Raw genomic sequence first — 25,273 nt, 5'->3', positions numbered from 1 at the left:
GCGCTTCCTGTTTGGAATCTTCTCAGGTTTTGGCCTGCCAAATGAGTTCTGTTATACTCACAGACACCATTCAAACAGTTTTAGAAACTTTAGGGTATTTTCTATCCAAATCAAACAATTATATGCATATTCTAGTTACTGGGCAGGAGTAGTAACCAGATTAAATCGGGTATGTTTTTTATCCGGCCGTGCAAATACTGCCCCCTAGCCCCAACAGGTTAATCTAACCACGTTGTCCGATTTCAAAAAGGCTTTACGGCGAAAGCATGAAGTTAGATTACGTTAAAATAGCTGTGTGTAATGTTTTGTCAATGCAAAGACAGGCATCACCAAAAGCAGAAAACCAGCTAAAATTATGCACTAACCTTTGACAATCTTCATCAGATGACACTCCTAGGACATTATGTTAGACAATACATGCATTTTTTGTTCTATCAAGTTCATATTTATATCCAAAAACAGCATTTTACAATGGCGTTGATGTTGAGAAAATATTTTCCCTCCAATACCGTCAGTCAATCAGCACAACAAATTAAATAGTTACTATTCGAAACCATTGGTAAAATATTATATTGTCATTCAAAGAATTATAAATTAACATCTCGTGAACGCAACCGCATTGCCAGATTTAAAAATAACTTTACTGGAAAATCACACTTTGCAATAAACGAGGTCCTGTGCTCAGAAAAATAGGCTTGGCGATACAGACTAGGCGCCATGTTGGAGAGATCTAAAATCAAAAATACTATGTAAATATTCCCTTACCTTTGATTATCTTCATCAGAAGGCACTTCCAGGAATCCCAGGTCCATAACAAATGTAGTTTTGTTCGAAAAAGCTCATAATTTATGTCCGAAAAGCTCTGTGTTGTTAGCGCGTCCTGTAGGCTACTCAAAAACATGAACGTCGCCCGCCGGACTTGTCTTCACCAAAGAGGGAAAAAAATATATTTACGTTCGTTCAAACATGTCAAACGTTGTATAGCATAAATCATTAGGGCCTTTTTCAATCAGAACTTCAATAATATTCAAGGCGGACGATTGCATTCTCTTTTAAAACATATTGGAACGAGAGTACCCAAACATGCACTCGCACGCCAGAGTAGTATAGGCCATCCGCTTATGACCAACTTTCCAAGTCTCTTGTTCGGTCAGTTTTCACAGTAGAAGACTCAAACCACTTTGTAAAGACTGGTGATATCTAGTGGATGGCGTAGGAAGTGCTCAATGATTAATAAGTCCCTGTGTGTTTCAATGGCATAGGCTTAAAAGTAATTCAACACATCAGATATCCACTTCCTGTAAGAATTTGTCTCAGGGTTTTGACTGCCATATGAGTTCTGTTATACTTACAGACACCATTCAACCAGTTTTAGAAAATTCAGAGTGTTTTCTATCCAAATCTGTTAATAATATGCATATCCTAGCTTCTGAGTTGGTGTAGGAGGCAGTTAAAAATGGGCACATATTTCTTTCAAAATTCTCAATACTGCCCCCTAGCTTAACACCCGCCTGCTTAACCCGGAAGCCAGCCGCACCAATGTGTCGGAGGAAACACCGTTCAACTTGCGACCGAGGTCAGCCTGCAGGCACCCAGCCCGCCACAAGGAGTCACTAGAGCGGCATGAGCCAAGTAAAGAACCCCCTGGCCAAACCCTTCCCTAACCTGGACGACACTGGGCCAATTGTGCCTCGCCCTATGGGACTCCCAATCATGGCCGGTTGTGTTACAACTCGGTATCAAACCCGGGGCTGTAGTGACGCCTCTAGCAATGCGATGCAGTGCCTTAAACCGCTGCTCCACTCGGGAGGCCCGCAAAACTGACTATAGATCAGCGTCTAAAAGTGACTTCATTCTAACTCTGGCAAGCATGGCCATCGTCGTGGCAACTGTACCCACCGCCACGGCAACCAGAGCAGTTGCCACAGCAACCACAACCAGCAGAACAACCAACCTCTCACCACGCACCAAACAACAGCACGTTCTCACACTAGAGTATGTCAAAGTTGGCAGAGAGAGAAGGAAGAAAGAGAGACGAAAAACACAATGGTGCTCAGGGGGTGTTGTTAGTCATCTTCATGCGATATCTTCATGAGGCCGTTCTGCCGCCTGTGATCTAGCAGCCTCCGCCGTCTCACTCTCTGCTAACGATTAGGCCTCACCGAGCTCTTCCAGACTATTTGTGTTTGCACTCCCTTTCCAGAACCTATCCAGACATTTTATAAAGGTATCACCAAATTGAAAACACTTGAGGGAAAGTGGTGTTTACTGAAGTTCGCTCTTTGATTGCTCTCCGGAGCCCAAATAACACATGAAGAAAAAAGAGAGGGAAATAGAAAGAGAGGGAGAGGGAGAGGGGGAGAGAAATAAAGGGCTCTCCCATCAGCCCTAGCCAGGATACAGAGTCAGCGTTTTTATAAGAACGTTGTAATCAAACTCCATCTGAAGAGAATTGAGATCAAAGACAATGCAGGGCTTTCGTTGGGCTTTGAAAGGAAGCCATTGATTCTGCTGTAGGAGACTTCACAGAGTCTGTCTGTGGCTCCCTGAGACAGACAGGGACAGAGACGTCAAAGAGACATACTGTACAGAGACACACAGAGGGAGACAGATATAGGCATTCATAGACAGGCATAGACTCATAGTGGTCCTGTGTTGCTCAGATGGTACAAGAAAGGGACAAAACACTGAGACATACTGAGACATGGACAGGGCTGTCATGCACCCCAAAAATCTAAGGGGGCACAAAGTACATGAGGATGGCTGTGGGGTGGTTTTCTGGAAGTTGGAGAATTTTGCATATTTCAAACACCTGAAACAGCTTTTTCCTGCAATCTAGAGCCATAATAATTTCGCTTAATTTTATGTCAAAAAAATATGCATATTTTTCTGCATATCTAAGCAGAGAAGGTGTCCTCTTGAGCTGTCTGTATCCTCGACTGGTGGTTATTTTTTTTAAAGAAGCAAAATATTATTCTCTGCATTGCTGCTAAAATCTAGTAAATGTGAGTCTTATTCAGGTCATTTAGTTATTGCTTGCTTTTCTAGAGTCTACCAACCTTGCCAGCAGGCATGCCTGCGAAGATAGTTAGACAAGCTAGCTACTCTAAATGTATTAATAAACTGAAATGGCTTCTTGACAGCTAGTTATGAAGTTGGGAGATTGGGAACCTATCTGGGCTAGCTAATGCCAACTTCATAAAATGTCTAGGTGGCTAGTAGTATTACAGAGAGACAACAACAATCATTTTAATGTATTATTTATTAAAACATTTTAAACAGGACAAAGGCCCAGATTGGGTATGTGGGCCAGATGGGTAATTTTAACCCTCTTACAATAAGTGCCATGGGATCTTTAGTCAAGATAGAGAGTCAGGACACCCGTTTAACATCCCATCCAAAAGACAGGGCAATGTCCCCAATCACTGCCCTGGGGAATTGGGATATTTAAAAAATGTTTAGACCAGATGAAAAAGTGCCACCTACCGGACCTCCAACACCAGCATCTAATCTCCCATCCAGGGACTGACCAGTACCAACCCTGCTTAGCTTCAGAAGCAAGCCATCAGTGGGAGGCAGGGTGGTATGCTGCTGGCAAATCTGAGTGGTCATATGCCCCTGTGCCCTCTATGGGCATGATGCCTCTGGACATACATCAAATAAAATAAAATACATTTTTATTCGTCACATGCTTCGTAAACAATAGGTGTAGACAAACAGTGAATTGCTTACTTACGGCCCTTCCCAACATTGCAGAGAGAAAGAAAATAGAGAAATAAAAGAAAAGTAATAACATGTAATAATACAAGTCATAATAATACACAAAGAGTAACAGAAACTTGGCTATATACACGGGTATTAGTACCAAGTCGATGTGCAGGGGAACGAGGTAATTGAGGTAGACATGTACGCTACCGTTCAAAGGTTTGGAGTCACATAGAAATGTCCTTGCTTTTGAAAGAAAAGCACATTTTTTGGTCCATTAAAATGGCATAAAATGTATTGGAAATACAGTGTAGACATTGTTACTGTTGTAAATAACTATTGTAACTAGAAATGGCAGATTTTTTATGGAATACTACATAGGCGTACAGAGGCCCATTATTAGCATCCATCACTCCTGTGTTCCAATGGCCCGTTGTGTTAGCTAATCCAAGTTTATCATTTTAAAAGGCTAATTGATCATTAGAAAACCCTTTTGCAATTATGTTAGCACAGCTGAAACTGTTGTTCTGATTAAAGAAGCAATAAAACTGGCCTTCTTTAGACTAGTTGAGTATCTGGAGCATCAGCATTTGTGGGCTTGATTACATGGTCAAAATGGCCAGAAACAAATAACTTTCTTCTGAAACTTGTCAGTCTATTCTTTTTCTGAGAAATGAAGTCTATTCCATGAGAGAAATTGCCAAGAAACTGAAGATTTCGTACAACGCTGTGTACTGCTCCCTTCACAGAACAGCGCAAACTGGCTCTAACCAGAATAGAAAGATGAGTGGGAGGCCCCGGTGCACAACTGAGCAAGAGGACAAGTACATTACAGTGTTTAGTTTGAGAAACAGATGCCTCACAAGTCCGCAACTGGCAGCTTCATTAAATAGTACCCGCAAAACACCAGTCTCAACGTCAACAGTGAAGAGGCAACTCCGGGATGCTGGCCTTCTAAACCAAGTTGCAAAGAAAAAGCCATATCTCAGACTGGCCAATAAAAATCCAAGATTAAGATTGGCAAAAGAACACAGACACTGGACAGAGGAACTCTGCCTAGAAAGTTGTCTCTTCACTGTTGACGTTGAGACTGGTGTGGCAAAAGGGTTTTCAACTCAGATAGTCTGTGTGTCCATTTTGTTAGCTATTTAGCAGTGTTATGGCTTGGGGGAAGAAGCTGTTCAGGGTTCTGTTGGTTCATGACTTGGGTTGCTGGAGTCTGACATTTTTAGGGCCTTCCTCTGACATCGCCTGGTATAGAGGTCCTTGATGGTAGGCTCCTGAACAGCTTCTACCCCAAAGCCACAAGACTGCTAAATAGCTAAAAAAATGGACACACAGACTATCTGAGTTGACCCTTGTATTTAATTGCACTGTCTCTACGCAGACTCACACTACAACACACACACACTCACACTCCAACACACACACACACACACACACACACACACACACACACACACACACACACACACTCACTTAATTTGCTCACACATAACATAGACACAGATTTATACTGACTGTACAGACATGCACACACACTCACATACAATCCTTATATACGCTGCTGCTACTCTGTTTATCATATATCCTGATTCCTAGTCACATTACCCCTATACATATCTACCTCTATCACTTCAGTATCCCTGCACATTGCAAATATAGTATTGGAACTGACCCTGTATATAGCTTACTTACTTTCTCGTGTTCTTCTTATTTTTATTTCTCTTATGTATTTTTAGTACTACATTGAAATTGATTACTGCATTGTTGGGGTTAGAGCTTGCAAGAAAGGTATTTCACTGGACTTGTGCAGGTGACATTAAAACTTGAAACTAGTGATGTGGACACTTAGGATCTTGAAGATCTCGACCCGCTCCACTTTAGCCCCGTCGGCGTGATTGGGAGCGTGCTCAGCCCTCCGTTTCCTGCAGTCCACGATCAGCTCATTATTCTTGCTGACGGTGAGGGAGAGGTTGCTGTCCTGGCACCACACTGACAGTTCCCTGGCCTCCTCCCTATAGGCTGTCTCATCGTTGTCGGTGATCAGACCTACCACGGTCGTGTCATCAGCAAACTTAGTGATGGTGTTGGAGTCATGTGCGGGCACACAGCTGTGGGTGAACAGGGAATACAGGAGGGAACTAAGTACAGACCCCTGAGGGGCCCCCGTGTTGAGGGTCAGAGTGGCGGATGTGTTGTTGCCTACCCTCACCACCTCATGCATGAAAACACACTTAAGCCAAAGTGAGACAGGGTGACGTGATAGATACTGAGTCAAGCTGAAATATAGACAGAGTACTAGAATAACTTAGTTATACCTCGGAACCCGACATACAATTTTCCCATCATATTGGGTGTCCCATTGAAATCCAGAGGAACCAAACCCTGCCTAGTCACACTTTTCTGTGTTATTTTCACTCTGAATGATGTCACCCACCTGTCTGGGGTATGTGGGACGCTAGTGTTCCACCGGCGGGACACACTGCCAACAGCCAGTGAAATAGCAGGGCGCCAAATTCAAAACAAGAAAATCTCATAATTCAAATTTCTCAAACAATCAACTATTTTACACCATTTTAAAGATGAACTTCTCGTTAATCCAACCACATTGTCCGATTTCAAAAAGGCTTTACGGTGAAGGCATAGCATTAGATTATGTTAGGACAGCACCTAGACAAGAAAAATCACACAGCCATTTTCCAAGCAAGGAGAGGCGTCACAAAAACCAGAAATACAGCTAAAATGAATCACTAACCTTAATGATCTTCATCAGATGGCACTCATAGGACTTCATGTTACACAATACATGTATGTTTTGCTCGATACAGTTCATATTTATATCCAAAAACCCCATTTTTACATTGGCGTGTAATGTTCAGAATTGTTTTGCCTCCCAAAACTTCCGGTGAACGAGCACATCAATTTACAGAAATACTCATCATAAACGTTGATAAAATATTAAACTGTTATTCAAAGAATTATAGATACACTTCTCCTTAAAAACCTGTTGGGGCTAGGGGGCAGTATTTTCACGGCCGGATAAAAAACGTACCCGATTTAAACTGGTTACTACTCTTTTCCAGAAATGAGAATATGCATATAATTAGTATATTTGGATAGAAAACACTCTAAAGTTTCTAAAACTGTTTGAATGGTGTCTGTGAGTATAACAGAACTCATATGGCAGCCAAAAACCTGAGAAGATTACAAGCAGGAAGTGGCCTGTCTGACAATTTGTGGTCCTTCTGTTGCATCTCTATCGAAATTACAGTATCTTTGGGGTTACGTGACACGTTCTAAGGCTTCCATTGGCTCTCTGAAGGCGCCAGAAAGTGGATTGGGGCGTCTGCTGTCTCTGGGCAAGGTACAGGAACTCTGTTTGAGAGTGGTCTGCCTGGTGGCTTAGAGACAGGCGATGCGCATTCACGAGACTTGGCCATTTATTTCTTCACCTGTTTGAATGAATACAAGGTTGTCCGGTTGGAATATTATCGCTATTTTACGAGGAAAATCGCATAACAATTGATTTTAACAGCGTTTGACATGCTTCTAAGTACAGTAAAGGAACATTTTGAATTTTTTTGTCACGAAATGCGCCCGCGCGTTACCCTTTGGATAGTGACCTGAATGCACAAACAAAACGGAGGTATTTGGATAATAACTATGGATTATTTGGAACCAAAACAACATTTGATGTTGAAGTAGAATGCCTGGGAGTGCATTCTGATGAAGAACAGCAATGGTAATCCAAATTTTCTAATAGTAATTCTGAGTTTACTGAGCCTTGGCGTTGGCGGGTGTCTGAATAGCTAGCCTTGATGGCCGAGCTATGTACTCAGAATATAACAAAATGGGCTTTTGCCGAAAAGCTATTTTAAAATCTGACACCGCGATTGCATAAAGGAGTTCTGTATCTATAATTCTTAAAATAATTGTTATGTATTTTGTAAACGTTTATCATGAGTAATTTAGTAAATTCACCGGAATTTTTGGGTGGGTATGCTAGTTCTGAACATCACATGCTAATGTAAAAAGCTGGTTTTTGATATAAATATGAACTTGATTGAACAAAACATGCATGTATTGTATAACATAATGTCCTAGGAGTGTCATCTGATGAAGATCATCTAAGGTTAGTGCTGCATTTAGCTGTGGTTTGTGTTTTTGTGACATATATGCTTTCTTTGAAAATGGCTGTGTGATTATTTTTGTCTGGGTACTCTCCTGACATAATCGAATGTTTTGCTTTCGCTGTAAAGCCTTTTTGAAATCGGACAATGTGGTTGGATTAACGAGAGTCTTATCTTTCAAATGGTGTAAAATAGTCATATGTTTGAGAAATTGAAGTTATAGCATTTTTAAGGTTTTTGTATTTCGCGCCACGGTATACCACTGGCTGTTGAATAGAGTGGGACACGTCCCACGTTTCCCATAGAAGTTAATGCAACCGCTGTGTCAGATTTCAAAAAAGTAATTACAGCGAAAGCACACTTGGCAATAATCTGAGTTTGGCGCTCAGTCACAAAACCAAACCCGCCATTTTGTGGAGTCAACAAAACTCAGAAATAATCTTATAAATATTCACTTACCTTTGATGATCTTTGTCGGAATGCACTTCCAGGCTTCCCAGTTCCCCAATAAATGTTCATTTGTTTCGATAAAGTCCATATATATGTCCAAATACCTCCTTTTTGTTCGCGCGTTCGGTCGAGTACTCCAAATGCGCTGTGCTTGCGCATTAAGTTCAGGCGAAAAGTCAAAAAAGTTATATTACAGTTCGTAGAAACATGTCAAACGATGTATAGAATCAATCTTTAGGATGTTTTTATCATAAATCTTCCATAATGTTCCAACCGGACAAGACCTTTGTCTTCAAAAAAGAAAAGGAACACAGCTAACTCTCACGTGAGTGTGCGCCACTGAGCTCATGTCATTTTACCACTCATCTACTTCCAGGAGCCCCCAAAAGTGATAATTTCATTTCAAAGAGCATGGCTGATAATGTAATTTGTTGATCACCTCGGCAACTCTTTTGTTAATATAAATTACAACTGTGTGTTGTTGTGCCCTGCAGTCGTGAGCATTGAGGGCTGTGCTGTGCACCTAGCCACATTGGTCCGTGAGGCAGAGGAGCGCGTGGGGGACCTACAGGCCCAGGTGCGGAGCGAGGGCCCCGGGGAGCGGGAGACGTCGGACCATGAGAGGCAACTCAAGGCCTGGGAGTGGAGGCACCGGCTCTTCAGACACATGCAGACGGGCTTTGAGCATACCAGTCAGTAGATACACACACACAAACACACACACAAACAAACAAACATGCAGACCCAAATACACGCCAAAACACACATAGTACACACCCAGGGGCACTATCTTGAGTAACTTAATTGTAAAATATACTGCGTGTGTGTGTGTGTGACATTAGACATTTTTGAGCCAGAGATCATGTGCTCAGCTCTACTTGAAGTGCAGTTGGTACCCAGATCAATCCAGCATTGCCTTGATTTCAATTTTTCTGTTCTTTTTTTTATGGCATTCTGACTGGGCTGAGCTGGTAATGGGTTCCACGTTGTGATGGCTGGGACAGAGCGGTATGTGTGTGTGTGTGTGTGTGTGTGTGTGTAGTGTGTACGTGCAAGCGTGTGTGTTTGTGCGTATGTGTGTGTGTGTATGTCAGTAGAGGCTCCTCAGAGGTGGAAGGGGAGGACCATCCTCCTCAGTGAATTTAATTTAAAAAATAATTAAATATATATATTTTTATATATATACTAAATATATTGACATATCACCAAATAATTGATGAAAGCATACTTTTTTGCAATGAAGCTCTACAGTAGCCTCAACAGCACTCTGTAGGGTAGCACCATGGTGTAGCCGGAGGACAGCTACCTTCCGTCAATACAAAACCTAGGAGGCTCATGGTTCTACCCCTTCCATAGACTTACACAGTAATTATGACAACTTCCAGAGAATGTCCTCCAACCTATCAGAGCTCTTGCAGCATGAACTGACATGTTGTCCACCCAATCAAAGGATCAGAGAATTAATCTAGTACTGAGTAGTTGACTCAAAAAGAGAGAAAGACAATAGTTGAACAGTGTTTAACAAATTAATTTCTTCAAAAATTAAGGAGAAACGAGAGAGAGAAAGAGAGAAAGAAAGAGAGAGATATTTCATCATTTATTTTCACTTTCACTTACTTAGCTAGCAAATGCAGCTAGCTAGTTTAGCCTACTCAAACACCCTGCTCAAACAGAGGGATGCTATGTTAGCTAGCTGGCTATGACTATCCAACACAACACTGGAACTCTTCCAAGTCAAGGTAAGTTTTTGGTTTAACTCATTTATTGCCACGGGGCCCACCGGTGTAAGTGCTAAACTGCTTACTGACTGTTCACTGTAAGTAACGTTACTGCATGATTGTAGCGGGTTTACTAACGTGTTAGTTCTATTAGCTATGATGACTATGACGTCACTTTAGCTAATATGGTGACAACGATGTAGACTATACGTAGCGGTTATGATATGGTTTGGCTTGGAAAGGTTTTTTCACTTGCTCACATACAGCTGATGTGTTGGGCATTGAAGTCCACAAGTGAAGGGAAAAGGTGAGAAGAAAGCATGTAGATGCAAGAAGGAATTCTACAATGAGCAAAATGTTCATGCTGTTTGTATGTGGCTGCTATGAAAATGAACTGTGTTTGTGTGTGATCAGGGGTGTATTCATTCCACCGATTTTGTTAGTGGACTGTGTTAACGTGTGATCAGGGGTGCATTCAATTCTGTTGGAAAATGTTTCTTAAACGGAAGCAAACATAACGAAACAGGGATAAACATACCTGAATTTGTCCAGTGGAAACTCTTGTTTGCAACTGTTGGACTAATGATTACATCCTAGATCAGATAGATGCAGCCCAGAGTGTACGATATTGACTGTGTAGGTGTCTGTCACCTCACCTCACACCGATCCTGTATTAACGTTTTGTTCGTGTTTCATGACACGCGTGGTAGCAGGTAGGCAGCCCCTTACACCTGAATCAATCTGGACTTTGATGCATAGAGGACTTTTTTCCTCTTCATCATTCTACATACTCCATGCTTTTATGACCGGACGGTTTTTGTAGGCTGAAATTCTTCAAATAGTGTAAGGTGCATGTTACGATTATGAATAAAGAAAAATACGTCTTTGAGTGATTGAAAACTGTATGTAACTGTTTTACTGTAAGTTGACTGATGAATAATTATGAATGTGGAATATCAATTTAGTTGATCTTGATTTAACCACGATAGTCCACAAAACTTTTCACTGTTCCCAGGGAATGCTGGGTATGTGATATATTATGAAATTATTAAAATGTCAGACTTTTTGACAGCATTGACTGACTGTGATGGCATGAATAACATTGTTGAAGCCTTAAAAAGTAAACAATAGCGGATAATATAAAGATGCTCCCACCTTTGTCCGTCTGTCTGTCATTAGCAGCTCCTGTCTGAGGGTGGACTTCCAGGAGCCTCTCAGTGTCAACTCTGAAGTGGTCACCAAGTACAAGGGTCAGCAACTGTTACATGCTTATTACAATGCTTACTAGTAAGACATTAAGTCATGTTTATTATTCTATAGAGATTGGGAGGAAGGTATGTACGATATGCACTAATGCAGGAATGGGCCACTTTGATTGCGGTCGGGGCCACAATAAATCTGAACTCATCATGAGGGGCCGCAGTTGCTTCTCACCTGACATCTGCATATGCCATTCAGAAGGCCAAGACATGTCTGCATCAGTGCATTCTAAACACTTTGAGGTCAACTAATTATGAATATTTAGTAGTAGCACTGATGACAGTGCAATGTGCTCGGGAGAGGCAGAAAAGTGCCGAGCTGGGCCATTCTTTGACATCAACATTGTTTGGCAGATGACACTGTCAATTTTGCTCTGAGTTTATGCTTTCATGCATATGAAAAGAGGATAATGAGCAGTTTTACACAAAATCTGCAATTTTGCACATTTTGCCATATGGTGGAGAGAAATGTTTGCAGTTTTTAATATGATATCTGAGTGAAACTGACTAACAAAATCAATCGGGGCCCTCCGGGCTCTAATTCGACCTTGATTACTACAAGTTCACAGTAGATAGCTGGCCGCTAGACTCATTTACCAATCAAAAATGTTTTAGATGACGTGGGCTAATTGGTCAGTAACTGACATTACAAGATAAAACTGTTGATGCAGGACCACATTTCTAAATTGCACCTTGTTTATTCTACTATTCTACCTCGCAACGGTAAGTTTATTTTTTTCCACATACCTGCACTAATATAACTGTGAGTGTGCGTATGTGCGTTTGCATTTACATGCGTGTGTGAATGCGTGTGCATGTGTGCTCCACGGTGAGGTAGAGCAGTTCCCCTTCCCACAGTCCTCTGTTGGGTGAGACGCTAGTAGAGGACACCAGTCTACTGCAGTGCAACATTACTGACCTCACACCTGTGAGTATACTCAAACATCAGAGTCATGTTCAGTAGGGCACACTGTACCAAAACGTTTTGCAATGGAAAAACTAAATTCCGTGGCAAAAATGTTATGCTCTTATTGGACAAGTTTAGATGACACCTACCCGTTTTACTCTGTTTTCTACCTACTGAACTCAACCCAAGGCTATTCCAAAGCACTGATGTTGTTTCCCCAAGCTACCAGTGAATAGCCCTCCTGCATAAACTTCCACCATAACTTACTTCATTGTTAACTTACACGTACGAGATACCAGACCCAGTCACAGGGGTGGCTAACTGTTCTGATCCATTCGATCACCACTGAGTTACATAAATATGCTTTTAGATTTTTGTACCTTACTTGTGGAATAATCTCCAAGGCTCTCTAAAATTGGATGAATTGGGGCCTTTTTGGCAATTCGAAAGGCTGATTGAGGATCTTTTTACTGAAGAATGTGTTCGTTTTCTATGATTGTGTTTTGTTTTTCGTGTATTGATGTGAACATTGATGTGTATAGTGTATATTAATGTGTATTAATGTGTATACAGGGCTCATCTATAAAATAGATATTGGTCTCTAAGCATGACTCCCTGTCAAAATAAATGTCAAATTAAATAAATAAACTTATTCTATCAATATGTCAAAGCTAAAATACCACCCCTGCAGGATTAACTGACTCAACTAGGCCCTGTCTACCCAATGGAAGTTCCGTTATCTCTTGACCCTAATCCCTACAGATCTGATAGACGCCGCTCTGCCTTACTACTGAGCTAGTATACAGCTAGGGACTGCCCCTCAAACTCAACAGTAAGGGCCTTACAGTAGAGTGGGCTATCTCCGAAGTCAAGTGCCTATGCGCCTTTACCCTGCAACCCGGCACCTCTTCAGGATCATCCAGGCCAGAGCTTCAACTTTAGAACACTATGAGAGGCTCTCTCCCGGGTTGGCTTAGTCCAGACTCTCCCCTCCTACGACTCCTACCAATCCACTCAGTACCTATAGTTGGGTCTCAGGTTAGGTTCCTTTATACCAGCCACTCGAGTCTCTGATAGACTAACTAACCAGAGGCTCTAAAAATCCTCAATCAATCAAGTCTATTCCGGAAACCTAGAGTAACATAACATGCACTTGTACGACTCTTTGATGACACAGGGTTTCAGAACAATAAAGTTTATTTAGAATTCCAGAAACAGGCATAAAAAATCCCAGATCAGTCAATCAATCACAAATCAATATCACAAATCAAATGATATGCAAAAAATGTACAGAAAATGAACTTGATAGACCACCTTCAGTGCCCTTACCTAAACACCCATTGGGCTGTGCCAATAAAATGTTAGTTTTTTGTCTATTACAATTTTATGAGCAGTACAATATCTAATAACAAGAAAAACGGTTTCTTACCTTTTACAAGACTATAAACAGTTTTTGGCTCCCCCTCAGGACGTTCAGTCCCTCAAATGGCGTCTAAAACTCTAACAACTACTTTACCAAACCTCTATCAATGAGGTAACCTTAAGGATGTCATGGTTCCACCTGTCACCAGAGGGAGGCAGAGACAGTCCCAAAGACATCACCAACAAACTAACATGGTCCATGCACACCATGACAGTCGTGAATAGGGCACGACAAAACCTAATCCCCCCCAGGAGACTGAAAAGATTTGGCATGGGTCCTCAGATCCACAAAAGGTTCTCCAGCTGCACCATCGAGAGCATCCTGACAGGTTGCATCACTGCCTGGTATGGCAACTGCTCGGCCTCCAACCGCAAGGCACTACAGAGGGTAGTGCGAACAGCTTCCTTACATCCAGGACCTCTATACCAGGCGGTGTCAGAGGAAGGCCCTAAAAATTGTCAAAGACTCCAGCCACCCTATTCATAGACTGTTCTCTCTGCTACCGCACGGCAAGTGGTACCGGAGCGCCAAGTCTAGGTCCAAGACGCTTCTAAACAGCTTCTACCCTCAAGCCATAAGACTCGTGAACATGTACTCAAATGGCTACCCAGACTATTTGCAGTACCCCCTCTCACCCCCTCTTTACACCACTGCCACTCTCTGATGTCATCTATGCATAGTTACTTTAATAACTCTACCTACATGTACATACTACCTCAACTAAACGGTGCCCATGCACATTGACTCTGTATCAGTACCCCCCTGTATATAGTCTCGCTATTGTTATTTTACTGCTGCTCTTTGATTAGGGGCTCGTACTGTGAGGGAAAAAAGTATTTCCCATGCTGATTTTGTACGTTTGCCCACTGACAAAGAAATGATCAGTCTATAATTTTAATGGTAGGTTTATTTGAACAGTGAGAGACAGAATAACAACAAAAATATCCAGAAAAACGCATGTCAAAAATGTTATAAATTGATTTGCATTTTAATGAGGGAAATAAGTATTTTGAGCCTGTAATCAAACCCACAAATGCTGATGCTCCAGATACTCAACTAGTCTAAAGAAGGACAGTTTTATTGCTTCTTTAATGAGAACAACAGTTTTCAGCTGTGCTAACATAATTGCAAAAGGGTTTTCTAATGATCAATTGGTCTTTTAAAATGATAAACTTGGATTAGCTAACACAACGTGCCATTGTAACACAGGAGTGACGGTTGCTGATAATGGGCCTCTGTACGCCTATGTCAATATTCCAATAAAAATCAGCCGTTTCCAGCTACAGTAGTCATTTACAACATTGTCTACACTGTTTAGACATTTAACATTGTCTCCACTGTATTTCTGATCAATTTGATGTTATTTTAATGGACAGAAAATGTGCTTTTCTTTCAAAAACAAGGACATTTCTAAGTGACCCCAAACTTTTGAACAGTAGTGTATGTAAGAATGCAACACTATAGTACCCTCCAAGCTCATCATTAAGCTTGAGGCCCTGGGTCTGAACCCCGCCCTGTGCAATTGGGTCCTGGACTTTCTGACTGGCCACCCCCAGGTGGTGAAGGTAGGAAACAACATCTCCACTTCACTGATCCTCAAGCACGAGGGTGCGTGCTCAGCCCCCTCCTGTACTCCCTGTTCACCCATGACTGCGTGGCCATGCACGCCTCCAACTCAATCATCAAGTTTGCAGATGGCACAACAGTAGTAGGCTTGATTACCAACAACTACAGGGAGGAGGTGAGGGCTCTGAGATTGTGGTGTCAGGAAAATAACCTCTCACTCAACGTCAACAAAACAAAGGAGATGATCGTGGACTTCAGGAAACAGCAGAGGGAGCACCCCCCTATACACATAGACGGGACAACAGTGAAGAAGGTGGAAAGTTTTAAGTTCCTCGGCATACATATCACTGACAAACTGAAATGGTCCACCCACACAGACAGTGTGGCGAAGAAGGTGCAATAGTGCCTCTTCAAACTCAGGAGGCCGAAGAAATTTGGCTTGTCTCTTAAAACCCTCAAAAACTTTTACAGATGCACAATTGAGAGAATGTTGTCAGGCTGTATCACCGCCTGGGTCAGCAACTGCACCGCCCACAACCACAGGGCTCTCCAGAGGGTGGTGCGGTCTGCACAACGCATTACCGGGGGCAAACTACCTGCCCTCCAGGACACCTACAGCACACGATGTCACAGGAAGGCCAAAAAGATCATCAAGGACAACAACCACCTGAGCCTGTTTAACTCGCAATCATACAGCAGGCGAGGTCAGTACAGGTCAGTTCTAGGTCAGTTCTATCTCAAGGCCATCAGACTGTTAAATAGCCATCACTAACAGAGAGGCTACTGCCTACATACACAGACTTCAAATCATTGTCCACTTTAATAAATGGACCACTAGTCATTTTAATAACCTGCTATGGCTAGGGGTTCCACTAGCGGAACGTTTCGACAACATCCGGTGAAATTGCAGAGCACAAAATTCAAACAAATTGTTAGAAATATTTAACTTTCATACATTCACAACTGCAATACACCAAATTAAAGATTAACTTCTTGTTAATATAGCCATCGTGTCAGATTTCAAAAAGACTTTACGGCGAAAGCAAACCATGCGATTATCTGAGGACAGCACCCCATCAAACAAACACATGACAATCACATTTCAACCCGCCAGGCGCGACACAAAACTCAGAAATAGCGATATAATTCATGCCTTACCTTTGAAGAACTTCTTCTCTTGGCACTCCAATATGTCCCATAGACATCACAAATGGTCCTTTTGTTCGATTAATTCCGTCGTTATATCTCCAAAATGTCCATTTATTTGGCGCGTTTGATTCAGAAAAACAGCAGTTCAACACCCAGCATGACTACAAAATATCTAATAAGTTACCTGTAAACGCTGTCCAAACATCTCAAACAACTTTCCTAATCCAACTTTAGGTATTTTAAAATGAAAATAATCGATAAAATTTAAGACGGGACAAACTGTGTTCAATACCGGATAAAAACAACATGAAGCGCATGACATGGAGCGAGCATCAAAACATTAGAGCACTTGGCTGGACCCTCGTTCTGAACAGCCGTACTTCTTAATTTCTCTAAAGAAAAACATCAACCAATTTCTAAAGACTGTTGACATCTAGTGGAAGCAATAGGAACTGCAACCAAGTGCCATAGAAATCTAGGTTCCAATAGAAAACCAATTGAAAACAGAGACACCACAAAAAAAATATTCCTGGAGGGTTTGTCCTCGGGGTTTGGCCTGCCAAATAAGTTCTGTTATACTCACAGACATCATTTTAACCTGTTAGGGTATAGGGGGCAGTATTGAGAATTTTTTGAAAAAATATGTGCCCATTTTTAACTGCCTCCTACACCTACCCAGTAACTACAATATGCATATACTTATTATATATGGATAGAAAACACCCTAAAGTTTCAAAAACTGTTTGAATGGTGTCTGTGAGTATAACAGAACTCATTTGGCAGGCAAAACCCTGAGACAGATTCTGACAGGAAGTGGATACCTGATGTGTTGAATTGACTTTGAGCCTATGCCATTGAAAAACAAAGGGGGTGAGGAATATTCTGGCACTTCCTATTGCTTCCACAAGATGTCCCCAGCCTTTACAAAGTGTTTTGAGTGTTCTACAGTGAGATCTGACCGAATAAGAGCCATGGAACGTGATGGTCCATTAGACATCTGGCGCGCGATTTGATGGTGGGTACTCTCATTCCGAAACGTTTTAAAAGAAAACCCAATGGTCCGCCTTGAATTTTATTCATGTTCTGGTTAAAAAAGGCCCTAATGATTTATGCGATACAACGTTTGACATGTTTGAACGAACGGAAATATATTTTTTCCGTTCTTGAAGTGAAGTGAAGTCCGGCTGGCTTAGATCATGCGCTACAACACGGAGGTTTTTCGACATAAATGATGAGCTTTTTTGAACAAAACTACATTCGTTATGGACCTGGGACTCTTTGGAAGTGACATCTGATGAAGAGAATCAAAGGTAATGGATTATTAATATAGTATTTTCGATTTTAGATTCCTCCAACATGGCGGTTAGTCTGTATCGCGATGCGTATTTTTCTGGCGCAGTGCTCAGATTATTGCAAAGTGTGATTTCCCAGTAAGGTTAATTTTAAATCTGGCAAGTCCATTGCGTTCAAGAGATGTAAATCTATAATTCTTTGAATGACAATATAATATTTTAGCAATGTTTTCTAATATTAATTAATTATTTTGTTGTCATGACTTGACTGCCGGTATTGGAGGGAAACGATTTCCTGAACATCAACGCCATAGTAAAACACTGTTTTTAGATATAAATATGAACTTGATAGAACTAAAAATGCATGCATTGTCTAACATAATGTCCTAGGAGTGTCATCTGATGGAGATTGTAAAAGGTTAGTGCATAATTTTAGCTGATTGTATGGTTTTGGTGAAGCCTGTCTTTGAATCGACAATGCATTGCACACCGCTATTGTCAATGTACTCTCCTAACATAACCTAACTTTATGCTTTCCCCGTAAAACCTTTTTGAAATCGGTAAACGTGGTTAGATTAAGAAGATGTTTATCTTTCAAAGGCTGTAAGTTAGTTGTATGTTTGAGAAATTTGAATTTGTACATTTATTTGGTTTCAAATTTGCCGCTCTTGAAATGCACCTGCTGTTGATAGGGTGCGCCACGGGGGGAACGCTAACGTCCCAGGTAGCCTCAAGAAGTTAACAGTTTTAGAAACTTCAGAGTGTTTTCTATCCAAATCTACCAATTATATGCATATCCTTGCTTCTGGGCCTGAGTAGCAGGCAGTTTACGTTGGGCACACTTTTCATCCAGACGTGAAAATACCGCCCCCTATCCCAAACAGGTTTTAATAATGTCACTTTAATAATGTTTACATTTCTTGCATTACTCATGTCATATGTTTATACTGTATTCTATACTGTTCTACTGTATCTTAGTCTATGCCACTCTGACGTTGCTCATCCATATATTTATATATTTTTAATCCAATTATTTTACATAGATTTGTGTGTATTAGGCATATGTTGTGAAATTGTTAGATATTACTTGTTAGACATTGCTGCACTGACGGAACTAGAAGCAAAAGCATTTCGCTACACCCGCATTACGCTAAACACGTGTGACCAATAAAATTGATTGGATTTGATTTGATTTTGAAAATGCTCTACTCACCTGCCAAGAAAATCTCTTCCTGTCGTAGCTGTATCGAAGTGGTGTGAAAAGAGTGTCTCCTGTCACCATGCCGCCCCTTGGCACAGTGCAGTATGACGGGAGCCACCGTGACATGACAGCAGTCAGCGTGGGGTCAGGAAGTGGCTGGCGGCTGCCTGATTGATCTGGCTGAAAAGGGGAGGGCAGGCTGGTTCCACAGCAAGGCCATGTGTTGTGTTACTTGTGATGCTAGTGGTGGTAGGCTGTTGTAGACATGGGATGGGAGCCTCCCACACACACTGGGATGCATGATACATAGGGATGCTTGCACACACAGAGATGGAGATAGAAACACATACACACACACACAAACACACTGCAACACAGACACGTAGGGATGCATAGTGACATGGAGATGGAAGTGGCTGTGGGGTCATGCTGTAATAGCTATAGTTCATCGAGGGGTCAAGGAAACCTGATGTTGGGCCTGGCCTCAGTGAGTTATGGTCAGCTGAGGAGGCACTCGATAGTAAGCAGCACATATGCATATTAAATACAATCTCTACAATGCTTTTCTGCTGGGCTTTGTTACATCAAAGCACACACACACAAACACAGCATAAGACATGCAGGGACAAACATTGCCACCCAACGTACTGTATATGCTATGAAAGAGAATATATCATTTGTCAACTGCATCACTATTAGAGACACTCAAGTAATAATTAAAAAGACCCATTAAAATGTTAACATTTTATTTATTTATTTTGTTAAATTTATATAATTACATTGTATTTCATAGTGCATTGTGCTAATGCCATCTCCTTGTGTTGTTCTGTGACAGGGGACATATTACTATGTCCAGGTGTCTGCCTACAACATGAAGGGATGGGGTCCTTTCCAGACCTGCACCCCGTCCTGCGCTTCCCCCTCCAGTAAGTCCACCTCTCTATCCCCTCCTTTGTGTGTGTGTGTGTGTGTGTGTATGTGTGTGTTCGTGCGTACATCCGTGCATGCATGTGTGTGCCCATTAATGCGTTGTGTCGTTCTCATTGAACCCACATCTAATGTGTCCTCTGAGCAGAATTTCCAACGCCAACGTTGTTTCAACTTTGCTTATGTACCTCTTTCCGTCTTCCATGGTATTGGGTGGGTGGTGGTTGGCAGCTGGACCCCCCATCCAGGCCGGACGTCAGTGTGTGTAACTGTAGCCGTGTGTTTGGGCCAATGAGATCAGTGGTGTGAAGTCATCCAAGTCAACAGCTGAAGAGATGAGTGGCCAGAACAGCTCTCTATTTCTCTTCTTCTCTCTTGATCTTTCGATATCTGTTTCTCTTCCTTCATCTCTCCCTTTTTCTTTCGCACTCTCTCTTTCGAGCTCTGTCTCTTCCTCCCCTCTCTCTCTCCTTCTCTCAATCGCTCTCTCTCTCTCTCAGTAAGGACACAAGGAGAGGAAGCCCATTTAGACTATTTAGATGTACCCGGCCCTCAGTCGCTTCCACATTCCGAGTGGGATTCCTGACGGCATGGTTTGGGATGAGTTTTAGAGCGTGTGCCTAAAAACCTCAGTGCGTCAACTGGTGTTGACTTTCTTAGGTCTCTCAATACCTGACCTGAATGTCCATGGTAGGAAAGAGAGGGAGATGTAACTCCAGTGTATGACTGAAGAATAGACCGTTTGTACTCTGGCTTTTAGAACACATTAGCCTCTTTAATGGCCTTCAATATGTATACGTTATTGCATATGCAACATATGTAATTGTTTATCTGCACGTTTGTGTGCGCGGGCGCGTGTTCATTTTAAGCACGTTTCTTTATTTCCGTACTTGTGTAAAAAATATTAAACACATACAGACATATACCAATGAGTGTATGCATTTGTCTGTGCAAGTCTGTATAGTGTGTGTACACTGTACAGAATGTTTGTGAGAGAGTGTTTGTATATCTCTGTATACACGACAGAGAGAGCGAGAGAGAGAGAGAGAGAGCGTGAGAGAGAGAGAAACTGCAGGGCTTTCCCTTTCTCTCCCCCTACCCACCTACCTACCCACCCACCCACCCCCTTCCCCTCTCTCCCCTCCCTCCGAGCTAATTTCAATGGTTGCGTGTTTGTGTTTTCTATTTGGGCCACCACTGGAAATATTTGCATGTCAGTGAGAGCTGGGGCCGTAAATGCCCAACAGTGAGGCCCTTATATGAGGACCACTCTCTCCGCCGAGGCCATTAAAGAGGCTAGTTGTCCAGTCAGGACAGGAACCTTTCCGGGAATAGAGCTCACGGTGTTTCACCCAGCCTCCAGGGGCCTACGGGGGATAACCAAGACGCCTGTGTTGCTGCCGTCTTATCACCAGCACATCGTCCTCCCTAATTCTTCTACTCCTCCACGGGACACTGCTGGCATGCTCTCTCTATCTAGAGGGAGAGTCTATACTAACCTGTTTACCCCTGTGTATGTATACAGTGTGAATGAGGGAGGGGGGAGGGATGTGTAGTGTGTTTGTCTGTATAGTATGTGTGTGTGTGTGGGTGGGTGGGGGGGGTGGGGGTATTTGTTTATTTGGATCTCCATTAGCTTTTGTCTTGAAATATACAGACAGATGGATTAAAAGTACATTTACATTGTAATACTTCTGACAGCCAACTTTCTAACTTCACCCATAACTTTTGGACTTTATAGCATTCAAGAAGGCATGGATTATTGAGTCATTGTTAGTTTTACACTTCAGACATGACTCTGCCATTGTGCTGTAAAATTGTGGATTTTGTCTCTTGTATAATAAATACTATACAATAGTTTATACTGGATTAAGCGTACCCTTTCGTTAACTGTAACTTTGTTAGTTATGTTCCAACATTCCCTCCATCTTGTGCTAATATCAGTTATTTCTTTGTCTTGGTTCCAGTAGTTTGAACACTAAACAAAAATATAAACGCAACAGGTAAAGTTTTGGTCCCATGTTTCCTGAGCTGAAACATCCCTGTTAGTGAGCATTTTTCCTTTGCAAAGATAATCCATCCACCTGACAAGTGTGACATATCAAGAATCTGATTAAACAGAATGATCATTACACAGGTGCACCTTGTGCGGGGGACAATAAATTCATTTCTCTACCATAAGCCACCTCCAACATCGTTTTGAGAATTTGGGAGTATGTCCAACCGGCCTCACAACTGCAGACTACGTGTATGGTGTTGTGTGGGCTAGCGGTTTGCTGATGTCAATGTTGTGAACAGAGTACCCCATGGTGCCGGTGGGGTAATGGTATGGGCAGGCATAAGCTACGAACAACGAACTCAATTGCATTTTATCAATGGCAATTTCAATGCACAGAGATACTGTGATGAGATCCTGAGGCCCATTGTTGTGCCAGTCATCTGCCACCATCACCTCATGTTTCAGGATGATAATGCACGTCCCCACGTATTTATATGAAATCCATATATTATATGAAATCCATATATTAGGGCCTAATTTATTTCTTTCAATTGACTGATTTTGTTATATGAATTGTAACTCAGTAAAATCTTTGAAATTGTTGCATGTTGCACTTATATTTTTGTCCGGTATAGTTTTTTCTAGGAGATTGTCAGTTGGATAGGCTCTCTGCAAGGTTTGCATATCTTACACATCTTCCCACATATCCCATTTTTCAAGCTAGCATATAATATCACAAAAACCCAGAAGACAGCTAAATGCAGCACTAACCTTTGATGATCTTCATCAGATGACACACATAGGACATTATGTTATACAATACATGCATGTTTTGTTCAATCAAGTTCATATTTATATCAAAAACCAGATTTTTACATTAGCATGTGACGTTCAGAACTAGCATACCCCACGCAAACTTCCGGTGAATTTACTAAATTACTCACGATAAACGTTCACAAAAACATAACAATTATTTTAAGAATTATAGATACAGAACTCCTATATGCACTCGCTATGTCCGATTTTAAAATAGCTTTTCGGTGAAAGCACATTTTGCAATATTCTAAGTAGATAGCCCAGCATCACAGGGCTAGCTATTTACACACCCACCAAGTTTAGCCCTCACCAAAGTCAGATTTACTATAAGAAAAATGTTATTACCTTTGCTGTTTTTCGTCAAAATGTACTCCCAGGACTTCTACTTCAATAACAAATGTTGGTTTGGTCCCAAATAATCCATAGTTATATCCAAACAGCGGCGTTTTGTTCGTGCGTTCAAGACACTATCCGAAAGGGTAAATAAGGGTTACGCGCCCGACGCGTTTTGTGACAAAAAAATTCTAAATATTCCATTACCGTACTTTGAAGCATGTCAACCGCTGTTTAAAATCAATTTTTATGCCATTTTTCTCGTAAAAAAGCGATAATATTCCAACCGGGAAAGCGTGTTTACGTTCAAAGAGAGAGAAAGTAAAAGCATGGGATCCCCTCGTGCACAAGCCTCAGTCTGATGGCCCTCTGATCGACCACCATCCAAACGCGCTAAAGTTTTTCAGCCAGCGGCTGGAATTACATCATTCAGCTTTTTCCCGGGTTCTGAGAGCCTATGGGAGCCGTAGGAAGTGTCACGTTACAGCAAAGATCCTACATTTTCTTTAGACAGAGCCAAGAAGCCCAAGGAATGGTCAGAGAGGGTACTTCCTGTTTGGAATCTTCTCAGGTTTTTGCCTGCCATATGAGTTCTGTTATACTCACAGACACCATTCAAACAGGTTTAGAAACTTTAGGGTGTTTTCTATCCAAAGCCAATAATTATATGCATATTCTCGTTTCTGGGCAGGAGTAATAATCAGATTAAATCGGGTATGTTTTTAATCCGGCCGTGAAAATACTGCCCCCTAGCCATAACAGGTTAAAGGGTGATTATTCCAACTCTCTGTGAAATGCTGCAGATCTGCCCACAGATCTGAACACATATCCCACACAGAAGAGGTGGATAGAATTTGACAAGTCAAGGTATCCTTCTTCCTCCAGACTGTGCATGTGAGGCAGGTTCCATCTACAACAAGACAGGCAGAGAGAAAGAGAGAAAAATAACACAGAACAGTTTAATGTGAACATTTAATGTGAATATCTGGCAATATCTACATTTTTGACCCCTTGATCAGCTCGCACTCTGAAAGTAAAGAAAATAGCTTATTTTTTGGAGATATGAAAACAATAACTGAGATATGACCATTCAATCTAAAGCAGCAGATGTCATTTTCAGGATATGTCAATACAGCACAGAAAGCTTAACTTCTCTCGGCTAGGTGGGATGTGACCGTCCCACACTATTCAACAGCCAGTGAAATAGCATGGCGCGAAATACAAAACAGCAAAAATCTCATAATTTCATTTTCTCAAACAATCAACTATTTTACACCATTTTAAAGATAAGACTCTCGTTAATCTAACCACATTGTCCAATTTCAAAAAGGCTTTACGGCGGAAGCATAAAATTAGATTATGTTAGGACATAAACTTCACAAGAAAATCCACACAGCCATTTTCCAAGCAAGGACATGCATCACAAAAACCACAAGTACAGCTAAAATATTCACTAACCTTTGATGATCTTCATCAGATGGCACTCATAGGACTTCATGTTATACAATATATGTATGTTTTGCTCGATAAAGTTCATATTTATATCCAAAAAGAGCATTTTACACTGGCGCGTGATGTTCAGAAAATGTATTCCCACCAAAACTACCGGTGAATGTGCACATTCATTTACAAAAATATTCATCATAAACGTTGATAAAATTTACAAGAGTTATTGAAAGAATTATAGATACACTACTCCTTGATGCAACCGCTTTGTCAGATTTCAAAATAACTTTACAGAGAAAGCACATTGTTCAATATTCTGAGTACATAGCTCAGCCATCGAAGCAAGCTATACAACTACCCGCTAAGTTCTGGCATCAATAAAACTCTGAATTAGTATTATAAATATTCTCTTACCTTTGCTGATCTTCATCAGAATGCACTCCGAGGACTCCTACTTCCACAAGAAATGTTTGTTTTGTTCGAAATACTCCATATTTATGTCCAAATACCTCCGTTTTGTTCGTGCGTTCAGATCACTATCCAAAGGCATAACGCGCGAGCGCAACACCAGAGACGAAAAGTAAAAATGTTCCATTACCGGTCGTAGAAATATGTCAAACGTTGTTTACAATCAATCCTTAGGGTATTTTTTAACATAAAACATCGATAATATTCCAAACGGACAATAGCGTATTCATTCCAGGGGAAAAAGAAGGAACGGCGCACTCGCAGGATCGCACATCACCAAGCCCTTTGTCCATAGGCAGTCCACTCATTGACTGAGCTACTATTCTCTAGCCAGTAACAGGAGAATGATGAAAAAACTTTCTGAAGGCTGTTGACAGCCAATGGAAGACTTAGGAAGTGCAACGTGACCATACAGACACTGTAGTTTTGATCGGGATTCAAAAGAAGAACTACAATTCTCAGATTTCCACACTTCCTGGTT

At 41.5% G+C, this 25,273-nt stretch overlaps 1 pseudogene; it reads left to right on the top strand.

Moving 5' to 3' along the window:
• The window catches only part of LOC115200784 (ankyrin repeat and fibronectin type-III domain-containing protein 1-like), a 40,459-nt pseudogene that overhangs the window by 5,710 nt on the left and 9,476 nt on the right, over nucleotides 1–25,273 (top strand).

This window comes from Salmo trutta, chromosome 10 (genome assembly GCF_901001165.1).
Source record: "Salmo trutta chromosome 10, fSalTru1.1, whole genome shotgun sequence".
NCBI classification, from domain to species: domain Eukaryota; kingdom Metazoa; phylum Chordata; class Actinopteri; order Salmoniformes; family Salmonidae; genus Salmo; species Salmo trutta.
This window is presented reverse-complemented; position numbering and strand designations above follow the sequence as displayed.